Genomic DNA, 22,608 nt, shown 5'->3' with positions numbered 1-22,608 from the left:
GTGGTTCAGTGGTCAAGTGCCCCTGAGTTCATCTCTGGTACAAAAAAAAAAAAAAAAAATCTGTGAACCAAAAGGCTTGGGACTGGATGAATTCTCTTTTGAATTTTATCAGAAATTTAGTGAAAAACAAATGCCAGTATTCCTTGAACTATTCCATTAAATAAAATTGGAAGGAATCCTTCCAAACTCATTCTATGAAGCCAGTATTGCTCTGCTACCAAAATCTTAAAAAAAAATAACACATAAAAGAAAACTACAGACCAATATTCTTGGTGAAAATAGATCAAATTTTTTTCAATAAAATATACGTGAATCAAATTCAACTGTATATTTAAAAAATCATACATCATCATAAAGGTGGTTTTGTTATAGGGATTTAGAAAAATTCAACACATGTAATCAATAAATGTAATTTACCACATAATTAAAGATTAAAATCATATAATCTTCCCAATAGATGCAGAAAAAGTCTTTGATGAAATTTAGTATTTCTTCATCATTAAATTCCTGAATAAATTGAAGAAGGATCATACCTTAACATAATAAAAGTTATATGAGACAAATTCCACACCTAATACTACACTGAATTAGAAAGAAAACAAAGATATTCACTCTCACCAATCTTTTTCAGTATAGTGATAGAAATTTTACCATAGATATAAGAAAAGTGAATGAAATAAAATGGACACAACAGGAAGGAAGAAGTCAAAAGAAGGAGGAAGAAAACTGTAAAGACTAACTGGGTGTGGTGGTACATGCCTATAATCCCAAGTGACTCTGGAGGCTGAGGCAGGAGGATAGCAAGTTCAAGGCCAGCCTCAGCAACATAGTTAGATCCTAAGCGATGTGGTGAGAACCTGTCTCAAAATTTTCAAAATGGGGTTGGGGTACATCTCAGTGGTTAAACCTTCCTAAGGAGGTAAAAGATCTCTACAAAGAAAATTATGAAAGACTAAAGAAAGAAATTGAAGAAGACACTAAAAAATGGAAAGATTTCCTATGTTCATAGATTATAAGATGTAATATTCTTAAAATGGTCATAATCCCTAAAGTAATGCACAGATTTAATGAAATCCCCAACAAAATACTAAGGACTTTCTTCACTAAAAAAAAAAAAAAAAAAAAAAAAAAAAAAAAAATCCTGAATTTCATATGGAAGCACAAAGAATCCTGAATATCCAGTGCAATTTTGAGTAAAAATAACAAGCCTGGAGGTATCACAATATCTGATTTCAAATCATATTATAAAGCCTTAATAACAAAACAGCATGGCATTAGCCAAAAAAAAACCAGACAGTAGACCAATTTAGCACAATAGGCAACACAGAAACAAATCCATGCATCTAGAGCCTACTTATTATCAACCAAAGTGCCAACACACACAGATTTAAAAAAAAAAAAAAGTCTCTGACAAATGGTGCCAGGAAAATGGGAAAATGTAGAGGAAATGCTTCAAGATATTGGCACAGCAGGAATTTTATAATAGGACTCTAATAGTTTAAAAACAAAAGCAACATTGACAAACTGGATTATAACAAATAAAAAACTTCCACACAGGAAAGAAAGCTATCTACAGAACAAAGAGGCAACCTACTGAATGGTATAAAATCTTTTTCATTAATGCGCCTGACAGATAATTAATATCTAGAATTACAAAGAACTCAAAAACTTAGCAAAAGAACAAGCAAGCCAATCAAAACAAGGAAAAACTATCTAAACAGACACTTCTCAAAGAAGAAATGCAAATACCCCAAAATAGATGAAAAATCTTAATATCTTTAACAGTCAAAGTAAAGCAAATAAAAACCACATTGAGATTCCATCTCTCTCCAGTAAGAATGACTATTTAAAAAAAATAAGAATAACAAATGCTGGCAAGGATATGGAAGGGAGAGGAAGGGAATATAGATTAGTGTAGGAATTTATATTTATAATAATATATATTTGTTTGTGGGAATATAAATTAGTGTAGCTACTATATAAAGCAGTAAGGGGTTTCCCAAAAAATTAAAATCCTGACTATCATATGATCCAACATCACTACTTCTGGGTATCTACCCAAAAGAAATATATTCAGCATACAAAAGAGATAACTTAGGTACTATTCACATTATCTAAGATATGAAATCAGCATAGGTACCTGGGAACAGATGAACAGATATAGAAAATATGGTGTGCATGTGTACATGTGTGTGTGTGTGTATGTGTGTGTGTTTATCCACAGACTAGATTATTATTGAACCAAAAAGAAGATTGAAATCCTGTCATCTGCAGGGATATTGATGGAACTGGAAGATATTATATTAATTTAAATAAGCTAGAAACAGAAATACAAATATAATATTTTCTCTCATATATGGAAACTAAGAAGAAAAACAACAAAGATGACCTGAAAGTAGAAGGGGGCTTAAGAAGATGGGGGCTGTGCTGGTACATGGAGGAAAGTGGGAAGAGAAAGAGTGGTAGAAAGGAAAGTTCACATGGTCAAGACATGCAATATGCATGTATGGAAATGTCACAGGGAAACCTATTATCTTGCACAATTAACAATAAGTTAATAAAAATGAAATATAAAAGAAGGAACTCATGTCCACAATTCAGTAACTGACTCTTCCTTTTAGATCCAAATGATTTTGTTTTTTACCTTAATGGACTTGTCAAGAGTCCAATAAAATAAAAGATAACATCCTTTTCTTCTGATTATGAAAATAAGTATTATATTGATTTATTATTAAATATCATGGTGCTTTTGGCTTTTATAAAGTTTATTTTGATTGACACATAATATTTATACAAATTTGTAAAATATAACATGATGTTTTTTTGATCAATGTATATATATAATGAACAAGTCACTGAAAATAGCATAGCTATCACCTTAAAACATTTTTCTTTATGGTGAGTATATTCAAATTCACTCTTTTTATTGTTTTTTAGATATACAATTTATTATTTTAAACTATATTTACTAAGTCACAGAGCACCAAAACTTTTTCCTCTTAAGTGTAAAATTTTACCTATTGACCAACTTGTACATCTTTCCCCTCCCAGAGAGTGCATGCATTTTTTGAGTAATGATTAAATTATTTTAAACACATTACTATAACTACTAATATAAACAATGCCTTTTTTCTCTTTATTAAGTGAATGTGAGAAATTATGGTAATAGAATGTTTTATAATGAAATGACTTGTGCTCCCAAAATAAATAAAATTTGGTCTATAATGCATTGTTAATGTCTTTTCATTGCTCCACTCAGTTTTAATGATGTATTAGAAAAATTTCTATCACTAATTGTATGAGCCTCATCTGTGATTCTTCTTTTTCATAGTTCCAAACTGGCTTTGGTAGCAGAATTTTCCTGTGATATTTAGTTAGTCTCACATTATAATTTTTAGATATTTCTTGTATTGCTTCTATAAAATCATTTGAGCCTGAAGTTTTCTGTTCAGGGCAATAGTAATTGCTATTTCCAGAATTTGGATTTTTTATTTTGTTATACTTGATATTTCAAATTAATGCTTTTCAGGAAGTGTGTCATTTCACCAATATTTTCACCTATTTTTCATATATTACTAAATTATCTTTAGAAACTACTAATTATTTTATAATATGTCCCATATGAGTTTTAATATTGTTTATTTTACTATTTCTATTTTCATTGATCATTTTTTTAACAAATTGATCAAAGAACTAATCATTGTCTTTGTTGCTATGTTATTTCAGTATTTTATGCTCTTCATCATTTATTTGATCTTCTTTAGACATATTCTTCTTTATACACAAACCCACATACAAAAGCACATTCCCATTATTTTAAATGGATGCATAGTTAATTGATTTTTCAGGCTTTCTTCTTTTAAAATACAAGCATTTAGGATTATAAAATGTCCTTCAAGAAGTTTAGAAGCAGATCTCAAAAGTTTGAATTTTTATTATTGTTATTTAATCACAATTTTCCTCTGATTATGATTTTTTTCTTTATCTCTGGATTATTTAGAAGGTACTATTACAAATTTACAAATAGGACACTGGCAATATTCATTACTATAGATGCCTAACAATGTTACCTCCTCATGCAAAAAAAAAAAAAAAACAGGATAAGGAACAAAGAAAAACAAATACCTATTAAACTGGAATGTCTGAAGCAGTGTTGGAATGCAATGGGAATATAGTAGAGGCATCTTGGAGCATGGAGATACACAAGACTTTATAAAAAGGGGAATTAAGCACACAATATCTACCCACTTGTCTCAACCCTGAACCAAGAGGGACTCTGCTCACTGGAGAGAGATTAAGATGGAGGCCTCCAGAGGTCCCTACTAATGCCACAAATCCCAGGAGTACTTATAGCTAGAGAAGCCCCCAGCTCTCATAGGCCCTAAGCATAATTTGGGGAGCTGCAAGGCTACCAGTAGTATGAATTGGTGAGAGTCCAGCTCACCTTTGTACCTTTACCAACAGTGGGGAAGGCCCCAAATGACTATAGTTAGGCACTCTCAGCAAGGTTTCTGATGGGCTATGTTTTTATTGTGTAGCCAAGGTCATAAACACTCTGATTCAGTACATGTACTCAAGGTCATAAACATTTACTTGTGGGCATGAGCCCACTGATTTATCTGTTGGCAATGTGCCTTCTTTGTCTGGCCTGCTTATAATAAAAGGCCTCTGGAAGGGGTTTGAGGGCTAAATGGAACTGGCTGGGGCTATTGCATTTTCCGAATAAAGAATTACTACCATCTCAACAGTGCCTCTTATTTTGTTTCACCTACAGAGACCTGAACCCTGCTTCCTGAGCTTGAACCCAGCACCATCTTGAGACCTTGCCTGCCTGGAGTTCTATGGATCTGCACGGGGGGGGGGGGGGGCTGCCAGAATAGTCCACTCTCAGGGTACCCATAAAAACAGATAGGTCCCCAATCTGACATGTATGTATAATATTCCTGGAGATGCCAGCCAACTCACCCCATCTAAGAGAAAAACATCCCTGATATTGATGGAACCCCAGAACACTGAAACATCCATGGACTACCCCAACATGGATTATAGATTCCCATTGACATTACACAAAACTAGAAATTACAAAGACCCTACACAAAAGTACCTACCTGAACCAAAGCCAACATAATCTACATAACCCTCACCCTTGGAGATATCTCCAGGAGAAACCCTTTTGCTATGAAAACCACTCTATAAAATTAGTACAGGCGATTGATATGCCATATGTACATATACAAGTGTAGGGACATAAAAAACCATAAAAAACTCATATATGTGACATATTATAAAATAATTAGTGGTTTATAAAGATAATTTAGTAAGGTAACATATTCCCTACAAAGGGACACAATAACACTAGCAACATACCCCCAAGAAAAAGAAATCATTTTTTTTTCCTGAAAAAAAATCACAATTTTGAGTTTAAGGAAATTTAATGATATACTTATAGATGGCCATGTATATACTAAAACTAGACACTATCCTAAATTTAGTCATGTAATTAAAGAATAGATTGCTTGCTTCATCAACTTCCTATGACATTATATTTAATAATGGAGAGCTGAATCTTCTTAGAGTTTCTTTCAGTAAATATCAGCAATTTTTCAAATAGATGATTTTTAATAAAGGATATTGGTATTTGTGGTTTTTAATAGATGGTATAATTACATTCATAGTATAAAAGAAAATTGAAAATATCTGTTTACGTAAAGCTCATGTTAATCTTCAAAATTGTTTTATTTATATTATTTTAAATTTTTGTGATATTGGAGATCAAACCCAGAGGCTTTCACATGCTAAGCACACATTCCATGTTGTATGAAAGGAGAGAAGGTTAGCACTCCCCTTGACAAGGATGGAAGAGGCCCTCGGGCCTGACAACACGCATACAACACGCATACGGTTAAGGCACACATTCCATCATGGAGCTGTAATACCAGTCCTCTAAAGTTGTTTTCTTTTCTCTTTTTTTAATATTTATTTTTAGTTTTAAGTGGACACATTATCTTTATTTTACATTTATGTAGTTCTGAGGATCGAACTCAGTCCTTCATGCATGCTAGGTGAGCACACTACCATTGAGCCACAATCCCAGCACTAAAGTTTTTTGAACAAATGTAGTAAAACACTAAATTCTCTGAATGCTAAAGGAGAAAAAAAAAACATTACATGCACAAAAACTTAAACAGTCAGCAGGAATAAATTTGAATCCATATTGATTTAAGGAATTTGTATTGCCTCTGAACAAAAACAAGATACACTAAATCAAATCAAAGGAATGTTAATCTAGAAATTAAAAGTGTTATAGCAGCTGCTTTTAATATATGTGTGCTTTGGGCATTATGGGATTAAATAAACATTTATGAATTATAACAGGAAAGAAACACATTAAAAACAAATAAACTAACCAGCTGGAAAATGACTTAAAAGAATAATTTTGGGTCAAAATGTAATAAAAATAAATACCTAGATATTAAACTATCTTACATCAAAATTTAATTTTCTCTTTGGTATACTACAACAACTCAACGTTTTAAGTAACATATTCTCTTATCCTGCTTGGAGAAATACACATATATTAATTGACTTTGAAATATAATGAACCATCATTTTGACTACTGTATACACTTCAAGCAGATTTCTAAAATATCTGTATTTTTAAGAATCTCTTTTTTTCAATATTCTTTATTTACAGTCACCTAAAAAATACTAGTATTTCTCACAACAATATAGTACAATTTTTTCAGACCTCAAAAATGTATTTGAACTGCCCTGTAGCTCACAAATAGAGATTAGAGATATGTTTAATTTCTGTAAATTATTGTTCAATTGTATAAAGCACATTATTAAAATAAATAAAATATGCCAACATAATTTTCAGTAAGAGGCAATGATGAAAATATCATTTGCATTTTCCCTGTAAGCCACATCAATTAGAGTTTCAACTAAATCATTTCAAGACTCTTGTTAACTGGACTACTCCGATACCTGCAATTACTCCCAAATGGATGCCACATAGTGTATAGTAACTGTCATGTGAGTATTAACTCTTACTAATTTTATGGAAGATTATGATAGTGGAAATGAGCTGATTGGCAAATCAATATTGATTCAGGTTAAAGTTCATGACATAATATAATTATTGATTCCATTAAACTTTTATCTACTATTTTTTTGTAAATAATTTTCCCATGAATTTCATACAAATAAATTCATCAGAGACAATAGCATGTTCATCTGAACAAACAGTTCATTTATGAAATGATCATTTATTTCTTTAATCTATTTACCTCACTATATCCACCAATTTTAAACTATTATATCACGAACTTTTCCCAGTCCCACTTATCTCCTGGCTTTGAAAAATCTGCTTTAAATATTTGAGTTCAGAACCTAAAGCTCTATAAATGTCCTACTCTGATCCCTATGAAACACCATTAAAGTTCAAAGTGGTGTGCTCACTTGTAATGTATTCTAATATACTCGGGAGTGCTTTATGAATAGACAATCTGATGAAGAGATCAATAAATTATAAGCATTACTGAGTTCTACTTGACTCTCCCCTCTGATATGGCCTAAGATTTGGAAACATTATGCTCTACTAGGGAATCCCTAGGGATTCCAGAATCTTTTTAACTGAAATGAAAAGCATTGAGTTGAACCTGAACTATGATACATTTTTTTCAAGTTTCTAAGTGCTAATTTTATTCTGTCTTATAGTAAATAAGATCTATTTTAAAATAGATATACTCTTGGTTACTTTTTAAAATTTTAATGTTTGATGGAAATCTGTCTTATTACTAAATTGGTCATTGACTCTGTCCTTATAATTTATGAGTGTGGAGGAGGAAGATGTTTTAAAAGCTTTAATTGTTCCTGAGGAATTGATTCCTAGAGCCAACCAGCCCGGAGGCAAGTGAGTTTAGAAATTTCCTCTTCAGACTGGTATCACTAACCTTTTTTTAGCTTTGTCTATGAGCATCTTATTCTATAAGATGTCTTCTATGAGAAAAGTTTATGTGTGGTGCTTTAGATATGTTCCCAGAAAAGCTCATGTGAGGCAACACAAGAAAGTTAGAGGTGAAATGATTGGGTAATGAGAAGTTTAACATAATCAGTGAATTAATTCCCTGCTAAGGATTAACTGGGTGGTACATGAAAGCAGGTAGGATGTGACTGAAGGAAGTGTGTCCTTGGGAGCATGTCTTTGGGGTATATAGGCTTCTGCAGTGATGTCCTGCCTCACCTTGTGCCCAGAGCTATGGAGTCACAGTTTATTGACTGAGACCTCAGAAACCATGAGTCAAGTAAACTTTTCCACCTCTAAAATTGTTCCTGTCAAGTCGTTTTGTCATTGCAGTGAAATAAATAAAATAAATAAATAAAACAGTGTGTTTAAGCAAGAATATCAGATTGTTGACTTGGAGATTTTAAAAAGTTGGCCATTCATTTGAAAGCTTGAGAAATAATCTGTAAATAGCAAGACTTACTGCCAGCTGCTGCTATATTCTCATGCTTTCATTCTAAATCTACATTTATGTCTTTCACAGGCTGGAACCCTACCTCCTGCATGTGTTTTCATTATCAATCTAGTCACATGACTGTCTTTCAAAAGGACGTTATCTCACCATGAATAACTTAAGATTACAGGGACTTCATTGTGAAGTTTTCATATAAACAAAATTATTATTTTGAGATGAATCTTAGAGTAGAAAGGAAGTGAAATTCCTATTACAACTTGAACTCAATGGCCATTTTACCCTGTGCTTAAATTTCCCCTATTGTTTGTTCGGTACTCTCAGCCTTTAACACATTTTTCTTTTTCTTTTTTTTTTTTTTTTGGTTCTGGAGATTGAACTCACAGGCACTCAACCACTGAGCCACATTCCCAGCTCTATGTTATATTTTATTTAGAGACAGGGTCTCACTGAGTTGCTTAGTGCCTTGCTACTGCTGAAGCTAGCTTTGATCTCAAGATCCTCCTGCCTCAGCCTCCCAAGATGATGGGATTACAGGCATGTAACATGCCTAGATTTAACTCCTTTTTCTGACATGTTTTTCTTAACTCTTATCCAGCCTGAAATTCAGAAATATTAATTGCCTCTAAAAGTTAAATATCTTTCAGAAATAAACAAGCTTCTTATTTTTTGCCCACATCTTAGTTTGAACTAACAATCATTGTGATAAACCATCCAAAGTCTAGACAAGGGGTATAGGCATTTGCAGAGGAATGCAGGATATTTCTAACAATATATATATATATATATATATATATATATATATATATATATATATATATATTTATTTCTACATTCCCAGGTCTATATAAATGCTCATGAGTTAGCAAAATAATTAGATGCTAAAAATATTGATAGAGTCAGGATAATCCAGAGGTGACTGGGAGATCCTAAATTTTCTCCAAATCCAAAGATTTCAGGAAATCTGTACACAGGGAGGACAGAATATTTTGGAGGCTACACATAAAAGATTTCTTATGAAAACTGAATGGATTCTTATCCAATTCTAAAACAACAACAACAAAGAGAATCTATTGCAAATTCTAGGAACCATCTCTTGAGCACCCTTTAAAAGTATTTAGTAGTATACTTTGAAAGAAAGAGGAACTGAATTCTCATCATAAAAGGTCCTGAGCCAAAATTATTATAGTAATACCTAAAAAAAGAATGAAAAATAGCCTCTTTGCCAGACAAAACTCAGTTTTTATTGAAATATTTGAAAAAAAGTATTGAAACAAAAACAGAACAAAACTCAAATAAATAGCCTTACAGATGAAAAAATGGGATATTTCCATGCAATCCATCAAGCACTGGAGACAGAAGTTTCTTGAATAAAAATGTTGGTTGACAACTGTAAGGAGAGTGAGAAAACTAATCCTGAAAGTCATTGGAAAATCATTCTGTACTGTGGAAGATAAGAAGGATGTATTGGGAAAATTAATTCTGATATCAAGGTAATTATGTGTTCTATTTTCCATTTTATCCTTAAAGTTTAAAGGAAAAAAAAAACCTCTCTAAATATGAAAAGACAAAATTAAGTGCTTTGACTCAGTTGTAGTAATATAATTCACAAACCTCAACAGTCATGCAATCTCTCCCTCAGAGTCAATTGATCCCTCTTTAGAGACAGTAAACCATTCAAAACTTTTCCTGACTTGTGAAGAAAAGCTATTTTATAAAGTACTTTTTTGGGGCAGGGGGGGGGAGTAATCAATCATAAGTAACTTTTTCAGTAAATTTCTAACATGCTGCACATTTAAGACCTAAGTTAAACTTTTAAATAACTCAATTTATTTCCCAGATTTGTGGTGTGTGTGTGTGTGTGTGTGTGTGTGTGTGTGAGAGAGAGAGAGAGAGAGAGAGAGAGAGAGAGAGAGAGAGAGAGATTGAGATTTAAAATGAACTTGACCTTATTAATTATTTTAAATCTTCTACTAATTTATACACAGGCAATCTGGACAAGCCATTTGGGTTCTGACTTAATATTAGTGAAAATTTTAAAGACCAAATGTCTGCTATAGTTTTTCTATAAACATGTTGACAAAAGTTTGCTCAGCTTCCCTAGGGGCAAGAGTAACATCAACCACTATAGTGAAGTCTACTACGACTTTTCTCTTCCTGTACAATCTTTGCTTTTAAAAAAATAAGTTATATATATTTATTGGCATTCTGAGTTACCTTCTGATTTACCCCTAATCGTTGCTGTAATGTATTAAATCTTGCTATTCCCATTTAAAGAGAATACCATGGTTATCTCTTTCTTGTCCAAACATCAACTTTGCCTTGAATATGTATATTAGAATTCTTACCCTTGAAATTCCAGTTTTAGTCTTTGTCACATTTCAAGATTGATGAGGAAAAGAAACAAGTGAAATATATCATAATGAGCACCAATCTCTCTTAGAATGTCCCTTAATCATGGTTAAAATCACCTGAGGTGGCAGGATTTACAGCTTACCTGAACTTGTCAATTTGCAGGTGCTAAGAGATTATATAGCTAATATCACTGGAATAGTCCTGGACATAAGACTGTTATAGGAACTACAGTATTTTGAACTCAGCAGAAATCCCAATTAAAAAGTAATTACTTTACTGGACTTCTTAAGGAGATGAGTATTAGATAGGTTGAATCTCATACAAGAAGTGATACATGCCCTAGAAGCTTGGGAGGCTGAGGCAGGAGTATCACATGTTCAAAGCCAGCCTCAGAAATTTAGCAAGGCCCTAAGCAATTCAGCTAGACCCTGCCTCTAAATGAAATATATATATGTATGTATGTATGTGTATATATATATATATATATATATATATATATATATATATATATATACATTTGTATATATATGTGTATATATATATAATATATAATAATTATATATCTATAATCTACCTATCTTCTATCTCAAGGGCTGGGATGTGGCTCAGTGATTAAGCACTCCTGGGTTCAATTCCTAGGACCCCTTCAAAAAAACAAAGTGATAAATGAAGGCTGAAAGAAATGCCTACCTAATATTTATGTGAAACATAAAGCTCTGAAAGGCTCTTATTCTCATTACACTGTGTTACACATCTAATTTGTAAATAGCATAACCTTGATATAACTGTACAGATGAGAGATGAACACAATCTGCTAGGTTAATTTGAATACTTCCTACTTGCATGCAATTGGCACTTGCTTTGAGTTTTCAATATCCTGAAGGATTTGGGGTTATTTTCAAGATATATTAATATTTTTCTTTGCTAGAGAGTTACGGATTTGGTAATAGCAAAAATTTTATTCAACTGTGTTTGACAAAATTGGAAATTTTAACTTGTCACTTCATTGATAGAAGTACCCATTTTTATTGTTCCTCTTTTCAAAATGTTTGAAATGTCTTGCTATTTCTGTCCTGCCCCCATAATCATTAGTAAAAAGAGAAAGAGTCCATGGAGTTTTTAAACACAAACTAGTAACATTATCAGAACACTCTTAGGTATCCTTGGACAAGAATATTTCCATGTCCAATTAGTTCTACATTTCTGACATTCACCAACTTCCATCCTATAGGCTTTGTAGTTGTATGGTGTTGAGTATCTCTTCACTGTGAGTTCTTCCTTATAAAGTGAGCATGGCAATATCCTAGAAGGGCCTCAAGCAATACTCAGTCTAAACACCAAGATACAAGCTGCTTGTTCATTATGTGCCCCCTTGTTCTTCTGTGGTATCAAGATAATTTAGATTAATTTCATAAGTTTTGCCACTCCATACAATGCTAAACTTGTCCTCTTATATTTTAATAATGTCTTATTATATATTTAAGATATATAAAATCAATCTCTCTCTCTTCCTCTCTCTCTCTCTCTCTCTCTCTCTCTCTCTCTCACACACACACACACACACTCACACCTTCCCCCACCCCAAGAAAAAAGACCTTCTGCATTAAAGTTGGACATTGACTGTCTTGAATTTAGAATTTGGGCTTACTCATCATGTGAATCTGTTTTAGAAATGATATTCTTTGGGCCTCAGCTTATATTTTTCTGCCAATGGTCCTAATGTGGTTCATAAAATATTTCTTGCACATTATGACTTTAGGGTTAATCTTTTTCAGAAACCACTCAAATCACCATGATAATTTCCTCTCCAAAATTTTAAGTATGATTAATGTTGTTTATATTTCTTGGCTTAGATGGGGATTTCTAACAGTGAGTGTTCCTGAGAGTACTTTAGATGATACTTTGCAAGTACATAGACATGAAACTAATTCTTTAAAATTATTGCATAATGTTGCATAACAATAAACTATTTTCTAATTGAGTGATATTTAATATGCTTCCTATAATTCACTAAAAAAATGCTGCAAGAAATATTTTCATGTACACTAGTCTATGACTTAATACAAGACATTCTGTAATAACTAGAATTAGACTTTTCATATCAAAGAATATACAGAAATAAAATTTTGTTTAAGATTATCAATTTGTAAATATTCAATTTTTCATTAGTCATGTGTAAAGGTATACCCTACATTTTCATAGGCTTAAATGAAAGAAATTGCTTGCTCTATAGTTTTCATGGGATAAGTAAATTACTCCAGCATGGCTAGAAGTAATATAGCTTGCATACTTAATAAAAATTTTAAATCATAGGATACTAATGAAACTTACTCCACCCTTTATTTACCACATATTCAAGGGTGTTGAATTTTTCAAAAATGATTCACATGAGCGAATTTCATCAATGCCTTAAGATGGATTACCTATGTCTTCTTGTCAACTAGTAAATGCATTATAAAATCTGTAAATCTATTACCTTCCCTACCTGATTTTTTTTATTTCGTACATACATGACAATAGTGGAATGCATTGCAATCATAATTATCCATTCACAACAGCATTTTTAAATTTTGAATAAGCAAATATATGAATTATTTTCTTCTTCACTGATTTAGAAACTCTAGTAATTTGAACAAAGCAAATGAAATTGAAGATATAGTCAAATGTTAGGAGATATTAGAAAATAATCTGTGAAAATAAACAGGCAAATCATGAGAAAAAAATAAAACCTACATAACATTCCTAACTAAAATTCTAACATCATATAGCTGCTCATCTTGTGACTTTATGGAAATAATCCAGAAAATAATCACTGAGGACACTCACAACAAAGCAAGCACCCAGAGATTATATTTATAAAATCTGATGCAAGATTAATGGCACCATTTGAGAAAGAAATTAAAGACGTCCTGAAACAGATTTTCCAAGTGAAGGCTTGCAACTTGAAAATATGTATACAAAAAATGTTAATTACAGAAATGCAAGGGTCAAAAGTAAATGGGGGTAAAACCAGCTCAGGCACGATATTTAATGCAGGATATGTAATCTTCATCAACAAAAGTGTCATCTAGTGAAAAGACTATGATGTGTTGTGCATTGGGCTTAAGAAAGCAACTTTTCCTCTTTGCCTCCACCCATGATGGCACCAGTGAAAAAGGTGTAGTGAAAGGAAGACACTAAAAAGAAACAGGTTCTTAAGGTCAACCTCAATTGTACCTGTAGAAGATGGAATCATGGACTCTGCTGATGTTGAGCAGTTACTCCAAGAATCAAAATGAAGAGAAAAGTTGGGAATCTTATTGGAAGGGTTATGACCATCAAAAGGAGCAATAGCAAGATTACTGTAACATCCAAAAGGTATTTAAAATATGTCACCAAAAATATTTGAAGAATCATTTACATGATTGGTTGTGAGTAGTCACAAAGAGCAAAGAAAGGTAAAAATTATGTCATTTCCAGATTAATAGATTAACCAGGATAAAGAGGAGGAGGGAGATGAGTATTAAAACTATTTTATTTGGAATATTTTCTATGAGTTCTTGAAGAAAAATTGGGAAGACCCCCCAAATAATAAAAATAAACAGCAGAAAAAATATGTACAATAGAGGGAAGGGAAAGGGGGGTTAGAGGAAGGGAGGGGAGAGGAAAGTATTGGGGACTGAACCAGAACAAATTATATTCTGTACTTTTATAATTACATAAAAATGAATTCTACTGTCATGTATTACTAAAAATAGAACAATTAAAATGTCCAAAAATCTTTTTTTTAAACAAGGAAGCAACTGATCATATCAAATCAGGCTCATGAGAATCTAATTGTAGTTTTTCTTTTGTTTATTTTCCATATATATGTACCAATTACAAGTGATTATGGTAAAATATTTAGTAAAATGAACTGATGACATGTGAAATTTCTCTTCAAATGTAATATTTCATTTTCTAGGTTACATTATCTCTGTAAAAGTAGTCCTAACTTAAACAGGTAAAGTTACTGTGTATTTTACTTATGCATTAAATTAAGTACAAAAGCATATGATTATTGAGTATATACTATTAAGTATGTGTTAATCTTTGTATATATGTAACTGAAGAACTGAAATTGAATAATTGCAAGTTGAAAAAAAAAACTATTAAGTAAGGACTTCTTTAAGCCCAGATAGGTCAATTATTTTTTTCATACTTATCTTTCTATATGACTTTGTCTTCATGAATTTTTGTCTGTGGATTTCAGAAAAGTAGTACCTGACTCAAAATAAAAATAAATCAATAAAAAGGGCTGGGGATGTGGGTCTGTGCTTATGTGTCCCTGGGTTCAATCCCTAATAAAAAGAAAAGTGATACTTGAAACCCTACCACAGATTTTAAAACAATTTGTATTCTGATTACTATTTTGATGTACTTTATCATTGGTACATTTCTTTTTTAAAAATAAATCTACATTACTGTCCAGGTTTTGAAATACACACAGTTATTGCTAATGCCATCATCCTAAAGCTGGGTCTACTGTGACCACAAAATCACAGACCATCAATCTGATGGCCTGCAATATTTCTGCTTTTGCAACTCTTTTTCTCTGGTGTGTTTGCATTTGTATTTGAATAAAGCCACTGCTCTACATGTGTAATTGTGTCAGCATCTGGATTTTCCAGGTATAACTGACAACAGAAATGCAAATCCACCTCAGTACAATGTTACCTTTTCAGTCAAAATAAATGCACAGGAGATATCAAGCTGTCAGGTAGTATCCAAATTACTATCTGCTCAGTTGACAAAAGAGTAACAAGTGCATTGAAGAGTATAAGCAAAGTTGCAAAGTTTCTTGATAAATAATTGTGGCAAGAAGTCATTACATCTGTGGGATGTAGCTCAATTAACAATACCTTTAACAGGAAGATCATCAGCTTGCCTCACCAAGGGACAGTATCTTGTCAAACTAGGGTTTTAGCTTCAGGTTTAATAATGTGGCAGCTACTGGATTCATCCTCTGTTCTGTTTGTGTGTGTTGTGGTAATAATAATAAAAAAAATAACTCAGTCCATCCATAACAAAATACTTAAAAAAATACAACCATCATTCTGAGAAATTAAATGTATAACAGATCTTGTTATCTGTTCCATGTTGAAGGAAATTAAATATCTGGATGGTTATTTCATAAGAAAAAAAAAATTAAAGAGACAAATTAATAACCCCAAGAGATGCTAATTGGCTTATTCCCAAGAACACAGAGAGAAAATTGTAGAGAGAACAAGAGTGCTGTTTCCTAATTACAAATTAATTAATTAATGCTGAGTCACCCGAAATAAAACACTAATTCACAGCAGTTTTTATGGATTCCCCATTTTCCCCACATGCTACTGAATCCACCAAAATCTTAAATTTTTAAATTGTTTTATCTATTCATTCCAAATGATTACATATCAGAAATGATTCCTTGCAAGATGCTAAAGTAAGTTATAAATTTAGACTAGAGTGAATGAGCATGTCTAATTTAAGGCAAAACTGAATTTTGCCTTTCCTCATTGAGAAGGTTCAGAAATATGGCTAAATTTAGAGAAAAGTTGGCATTATCTTTTCACTAATAGAAATCATGCATGTTAAAAAATAGCAGAGAGAGCCTTTTGAACCCTATTTCCAGATTCACCTTTAGTGTAACAGATAGTTTATTTCAAATAAAATGTTCAGGCTAAAATCACAGCAAACTTTAACTAATTAACTTCAGAAAAGAATACCATATAATTTGCTACTTGAATTTACTCAGTTTCATATGAAGAATATCTCCTGTTATGAATTAGGGGGCCAACTAGAAAAAAAAATCTTTTTGTTTTAATGAGAAAGCCAGATGTGAATATAACCTCCCAAATGACTATTTGGTACCTCTTAAGGAGAGACTGGAAAATAGTGTATTTGTTATCTCATCAACAAAATAGGAATATAATTCTATCTCTAGATTTTTATGAAGATTAAGTTTAAAACACAAGAGATTCTTATCATAGAACCTAGCATAAGACAGAGCAAAACTCTATAAATTGTTGATTTCAACATTATGGCCATTCATTAATGTCTACAACATTTAGAAAATATGATATTATGTATTAAGAAATATGCCCATTTTTAGGGGAAAGTGAACCATGAAAATTGGAGAGAAAGAATATGCTGCTTTCTCTTCAGCACTGCCAAAGGAAAGGGTGCTTTAAATCAAACACTTCAGCCACCCATTCCTGCTACCTAAATGGAATCATGTGTCTAGGAAAACTGGTGGGACCCAAACCATTACCATCCATTAATTCCTTTTATTTAGTTTAATCCTGATTGTACTTTTTGAATTGAAGCTTGGCTTCCAATTTCTGTGTACCTGCAGGTAGAAAACATTATTGTCTATCAAATTCATACATTCCAGTCTCTTTGCCAATTACATTTCTTTTTATACATAAACACATTTGCATTTTGTCAAGCGGTTGCCATACATGGTTTTGGTTATTGTGATCTTTCCTCCTGAGTTCAGTCACATCCAGATTTGCTGCCAAAGACCTGTGTTTCCAGATCTGTGGACCAGCCTCGGGACCTTCCTTTCCCCAGCTAGGTGCTTGTACCTACTGAAGCTTGACCTAAATGGCCAGCTGGCCTCTCTAGAGAGTAGCCATAACCAGTTTTTCTCTAATTAGAGCACTGTGGCTATAAGTTAAAAAAAAATGTTAAAAAAAAGAGACTGGATATCAACAAGGATGCGTAACTTACATGTTTCTAAATATTATTATTATGATGGTGGTGAAGATAACAATGGGCAAATAAATAAATAATGACTGAAGAAGAGAATTATACTTTCCAAACTGATGAAAATGTTTGTTATGTGCTGGGGATAGCATCTACACAGGGGTAGGTAATTGTCAAAACTCATGTAACTAAAATTTTGATTTCTTGTGCTTTATCTTATGCAAATTTACCTCAATATTTTTTATTCAGCAGGAATGAGTACAAGATTTCTTGTGCATAAATAAAATGAATCATGACCATTTATATATACAATGTAATATATACAATGAATTTGTGGCATTTTTTATATTTAAAAGATTATTTTAAGGGAAGTTTTAGGTTCACAGCCAAATTAAGAGGAAGGTACAACAATATACTATATACTTCTTAACCCACATATACCACATATCTGGTATATGCCTAGCTTCTCCCATTACCAATATTCCTCTGCAGAGTGGTACATTTGTTACAACTGATAAAACTGTGATGACTTATTATTACCTGAAGACCATAATTTACATTAGGGTTCACACTTGTTATTGGTTCTTTATGACATCAAAAAAATGCATAAGGACATGTAGTCATCATTATACTATAATGAAAAGCATTTTCACTGCTATAAAAATCCTCCATGATCCCCACTACCACCCAGCCCCTAGGAACACTGGTCTTTTACCCTGTTTCCCAAGTTTTGCCTTCTCCATGATTGTCAGATGGAATTAAATGTATGTATCCTTTTCAGATTGGTTTGTTTCACCTAATAATTTGCATTTATGTTTCCTGGATGTCTTCATGATTTGATGGCTCAGTTATTGTAGTGTGGAATAATATTTCACTGCCTGGATTTACACACTACAGTTTACCCATTCACCTACAGGAGGATGTCTTGGTTTTAGTCTTAAATTTGGCAATTAGCTCCTCTATATATTCGGGTACTGATTTTTTGTTTTTAAGTTTTCAACTTCCTGTAAACACCAGTTTGACGTGGCTATGTAGTTTTGCATTGCATTAGCAAGGAATGTGTTCCATTTTTCCACATCTTAACCAGCATCTGGTACTGTTAGTGTTCCAGATATTGGCCTAGATTCTAATAGTTGATTAGTGATATCAGTATTTTAATTCATAATTCACTGATGTAATGTGAGATATCTTTTCATATGTTAATTTTTCATCTGTATATCTTGTTTGTTGAGGTGTCTTGTTAAGGCTTTTGGCACATTCTTCAATTGTGTTGTTTTATTACTATTGAGTTTGAGAGTTCCTGGGTGGTATTTTGGATAATAAACTTTTATCTGATGTATCTTTTACATATATTTTCTCCCAGTCGATAGTTCTTCTTCTCATGATTCTTATATTAATTATCACTGTGAAGATTTTAATTTTAATGGAGTCTAGCTTGTCAATTATTTCTTGCATAGATCATGTCCTTGATGTTGTATTTGAAAATTCATCATCATATACAAGTTCACATAGATTTTTTTTCCTATATATTTTTTAGTAAAAAGAATACTTTTGAAAGATAAATACAATAAAATTGTATTATAATATTTCATTTTCTCTTCTTTTAATTATTTCAATCTTATTGGATATATTTTTATTGTGTCATAAAATCTAATGATGATTTATCTTTTAAAATGGCAAGGCTAAAACATTCCTACAATAAAGTAGCATAATCTTTTGATTCTACTGTAATAGCTGAAGGACACTGTGCTTTACAATTAAACATTATGTTGAAACTGTTTTGCTGCCTGAAACATTTTCTAATTAACTCAAAGAGAATTTTTGGTACCTGGAATTCAACCCGGGCCACTTAACTACTGAGCTACATCCCCAGTCCCATTTTCAAAGGCACACAAGTTTCCATTTTAAATACATAAGCACCATACAATTAAAATAAAAACCAAGACAAAGTTGTGGGAAGCCACTCCTGAGCTATTTAGCATCTTCTTGGGACTTGAGCAAAGGAGATTTCGGTTTGGCATTGCAAGTCATTTTATGGCTCCTCCCACTTAATGGATTACACAATGCTGTGACCTCAGTCTTTGCTGGGCTAGGAAATCTGCTCTCCTAGCTCTGGAATTGGGTGTAACCCCTTGGGCCTGGACAGCTCACCTCCTACCTTATTTGGCAAAAGAACATTCTATTGAAAAATCTTTGGTGTTCCCCCTATATGAATAAACCAAACATGGGCTCTCACTTTCTCTTTTTACAGTGTTGAAGCTCAATTCCTAAGTTTATAGAGCCGTCCTGCCCTCACCTTTCAAAATCACTTTCGATGTTGTGTCTTGTGGTGTTTTTTCACCACCTTTATTTTTTCCCTTAGCTTTATTTTGCAGCCAGTCACTCCAAGCAGAGGAATTCTGTTTTTCCACCACTTTTGTGGGACATGGGTGGGAAAAAAGATGAGAAAATCTGGGAAGAGGATGGGTATCTTGTAGATAAATGAGCATGTTCAAGTAATCGACTGGGATAGTGTAGAAGGGATGGAACAATATATATTATGAAGCATAATTCACTCAATTCTGAACTAAATTTCTTCTAGCTCTTCTTCTGGGTTAGTCAGTTTCCTATTACTATAACAAAATCCCTGAAAAAAATCAACATATGAAAAAGGAAAGGTTTATTGTGGTTCACAGTTTTGAAGTCTGTGGCTGCTTGTTCCAGTTGCTTTTGTGCATGCTTCTGTACTTGTAGTGAGGCAAAGCATCATGGTGGAAGATTATGGTAGAGAAAGTATGTTCACCCCATGGCCAGGGATGAGAGAGAGAAAGAACTCAGCACTGCACAATCCCATTTAGGGGCAAGCATTCAGTGACCCAAAACCTCCCATTGGGCCCCACCTCCTAAAGTTTCCACAACTTTCCTAAAGTGCTGTGGCCTGAGCACCAAGCCTTTAAAACATGGACCTTTGGGGGATATTCTAGATTAAAACAATAGCAGCTGTCATGAAAATGTCACGTTAGCTTGGGGCATTGAGCGACCCCATAATATGAGCATCACACAAGGCCTCAGGCCCATATGGGCGGCCTTATAGGAGCCTCTAAATACCACAAGTGTGTGAGCCAGATGCCCTCCAGGGTCCCTCCCAATGGACCATTCTTTGGTTTGTGAAGGGCCTGGTTTCCTTACTTCCTGCTGACCCTGTGCCTGCAGATAAGCCCATGTTGGTAGAGAGTCACATGGCCAAAGCAGAGGATGGCTATTAGTTTGGGGCCCAGAGGTTCAGCAGGCATCTTGTTTATCTCTCATCGCTACTCTTTACTATCCAGAGCTGCTGCCTTCTGCTCCAGTGCAGGAGGTAAGTGAGGTCATTGACATTAGGTCACCCTGGAGATACTCACTTGAACCACAGTGTTTGCCTTCACTGTGTACTAAGTTCCAAGGCCAAGAAACTGCATTGCCCAAACATGACATTTCCCAGGATTGGGCTGGGTTGGGAGTGCATCTGGGTGGGAAGTCAGTCTGACATTTGACCCACAGATTTGAGCACCACTCATTTATGAGCACCTTCGTGCTCTCCAATCTCCAGCAGAGCTTCTGCACCATGAGATGCCTCTCTCTACATGCATCAGCCTCTGATTACACACTCTGCTCTTCACCCCACATAAAAGCCCACTTTCTTCAGGATTTCAGGGACTTCCCAATACTGCCTCCCTTCTGAGAGCTCCTCTGGAAATCTCCCTCACCCCAAGAGGCTGCAGAGATGATTGCCTCCCTGACCTGTAGGAAGGTGTCTTCCTCCCATCTCCTTTGGTAGCCTGGGTGGAATCTGAGCTCCGCCACTTCCTGTCTGTCTAACTTGGCCAGATTCTAATGCCTTTGTGGCCTCAGTTCCCTGTTGTGTGAAAGAGGGCATACTGCCTTGGCTGTGCATTGTTGCACACTTGTGGGGTCCACTCCAAGAGTGCATGGCACAGCTCCCCAAGGCAGTCTGCTTCTGACAGGCCTTCACCTGCAGGATGATGGGCCATAGTTTTCTTAGCTTGTGTTCTTGCACAGTCCCATCTGGGAGGCAAAGGGTGGGTATAGAATCAGAAGTCTTGGTTTTGACTCATGATTGTGAGTTTAGACAAACCACATACTGGCTCAACGTTGGTCTTGACCTGTATAAAATAAGATTTTGAGCCCATTCCCTTTTCCACAGGATGCTGCAAGCATCACAGAGGCAATATGTGGGAGTGTCTTTACCCTCAAGGCTATCAGGAAAACACAGTCATAGTCAATTATTTTATTTTATTTTCAGATTTGAGTTTGCTTTTTCTATCTTTTGCAGGAGGGTAATTGTACACAACAGTCCACCAGACTTTTTCATGGGATTTGGTTTTGTGTTGGGTAATTTGAGGGGAAGTTTAAGAAACTGTCAGGAAGCTGGGCAAATCTAATTGGGTATCTTAATTTTATGAGATGAGTGGAGTAGAGTGAGGCAAAGCTATACTTTGAAAAGGAGTAGCTAATATTCATGTTAAGTAGGAGAAGGACATGTTTTCCACTTTTGTGGTTCACAGAGCGTCTCTTTTCTCTAAGTGTAGAGACATTTTGGAGTGATTTCATATTTCATACAGAGAGGTTTTATTTTAAGTTGGCCTCCGGTGGAATTGTTTATGGTAGGCGGGGAATCCCACAATGTGGTCTGAGAGACAAATGACAGCAGCTATCTCTGTCAGCAGTGCCCCTTGTGGCTCGAATGTTCTCCCTCTTATACTCTCCCTCCTGTACACTCTCCATCCTGTACTGTCCTGTGTTTCCACTTAGAGTATTTTTTTCTTGCTTCTTACAAACCCTGAGCAAATCCAAAGACATCATGGGCCTTCTTTTCAACAAAGACAATTATACAACAATACACATACCATTTGCAACTGTATCAGGGAATTCATCTGTCCCTATAGTCATACTGGCAGACAACCCCAACTGGCAAGCATATAGTGGAAGTTCAGAAATTTAAGGAGTTGGGCGTAAATACCTCTGTCATCCCAGTTTTTGTCTCACTTTGATTGCTAAACCCAACTTCATTTAATAGCCACACTTT

At 33.9% G+C, this 22,608-nt stretch overlaps 1 pseudogene; it reads left to right on the top strand.

The window, feature by feature from the left end:
• Positions 1–5,810: 5,810 nt before the first annotated feature.
• Positions 5,811–5,970, top strand: LOC144251801 (U6atac minor spliceosomal RNA; annotated as a pseudogene).
• The last annotated feature ends 16,638 nt before the right edge of the window (positions 5,971–22,608 follow it).

This window comes from Urocitellus parryii, unplaced genomic scaffold (genome assembly GCF_045843805.1).
Source record: "Urocitellus parryii isolate mUroPar1 unplaced genomic scaffold, mUroPar1.hap1 Scaffold_2260, whole genome shotgun sequence".
NCBI lineage: Eukaryota > Metazoa > Chordata > Mammalia > Rodentia > Sciuridae > Urocitellus > Urocitellus parryii.
This window is presented reverse-complemented; position numbering and strand designations above follow the sequence as displayed.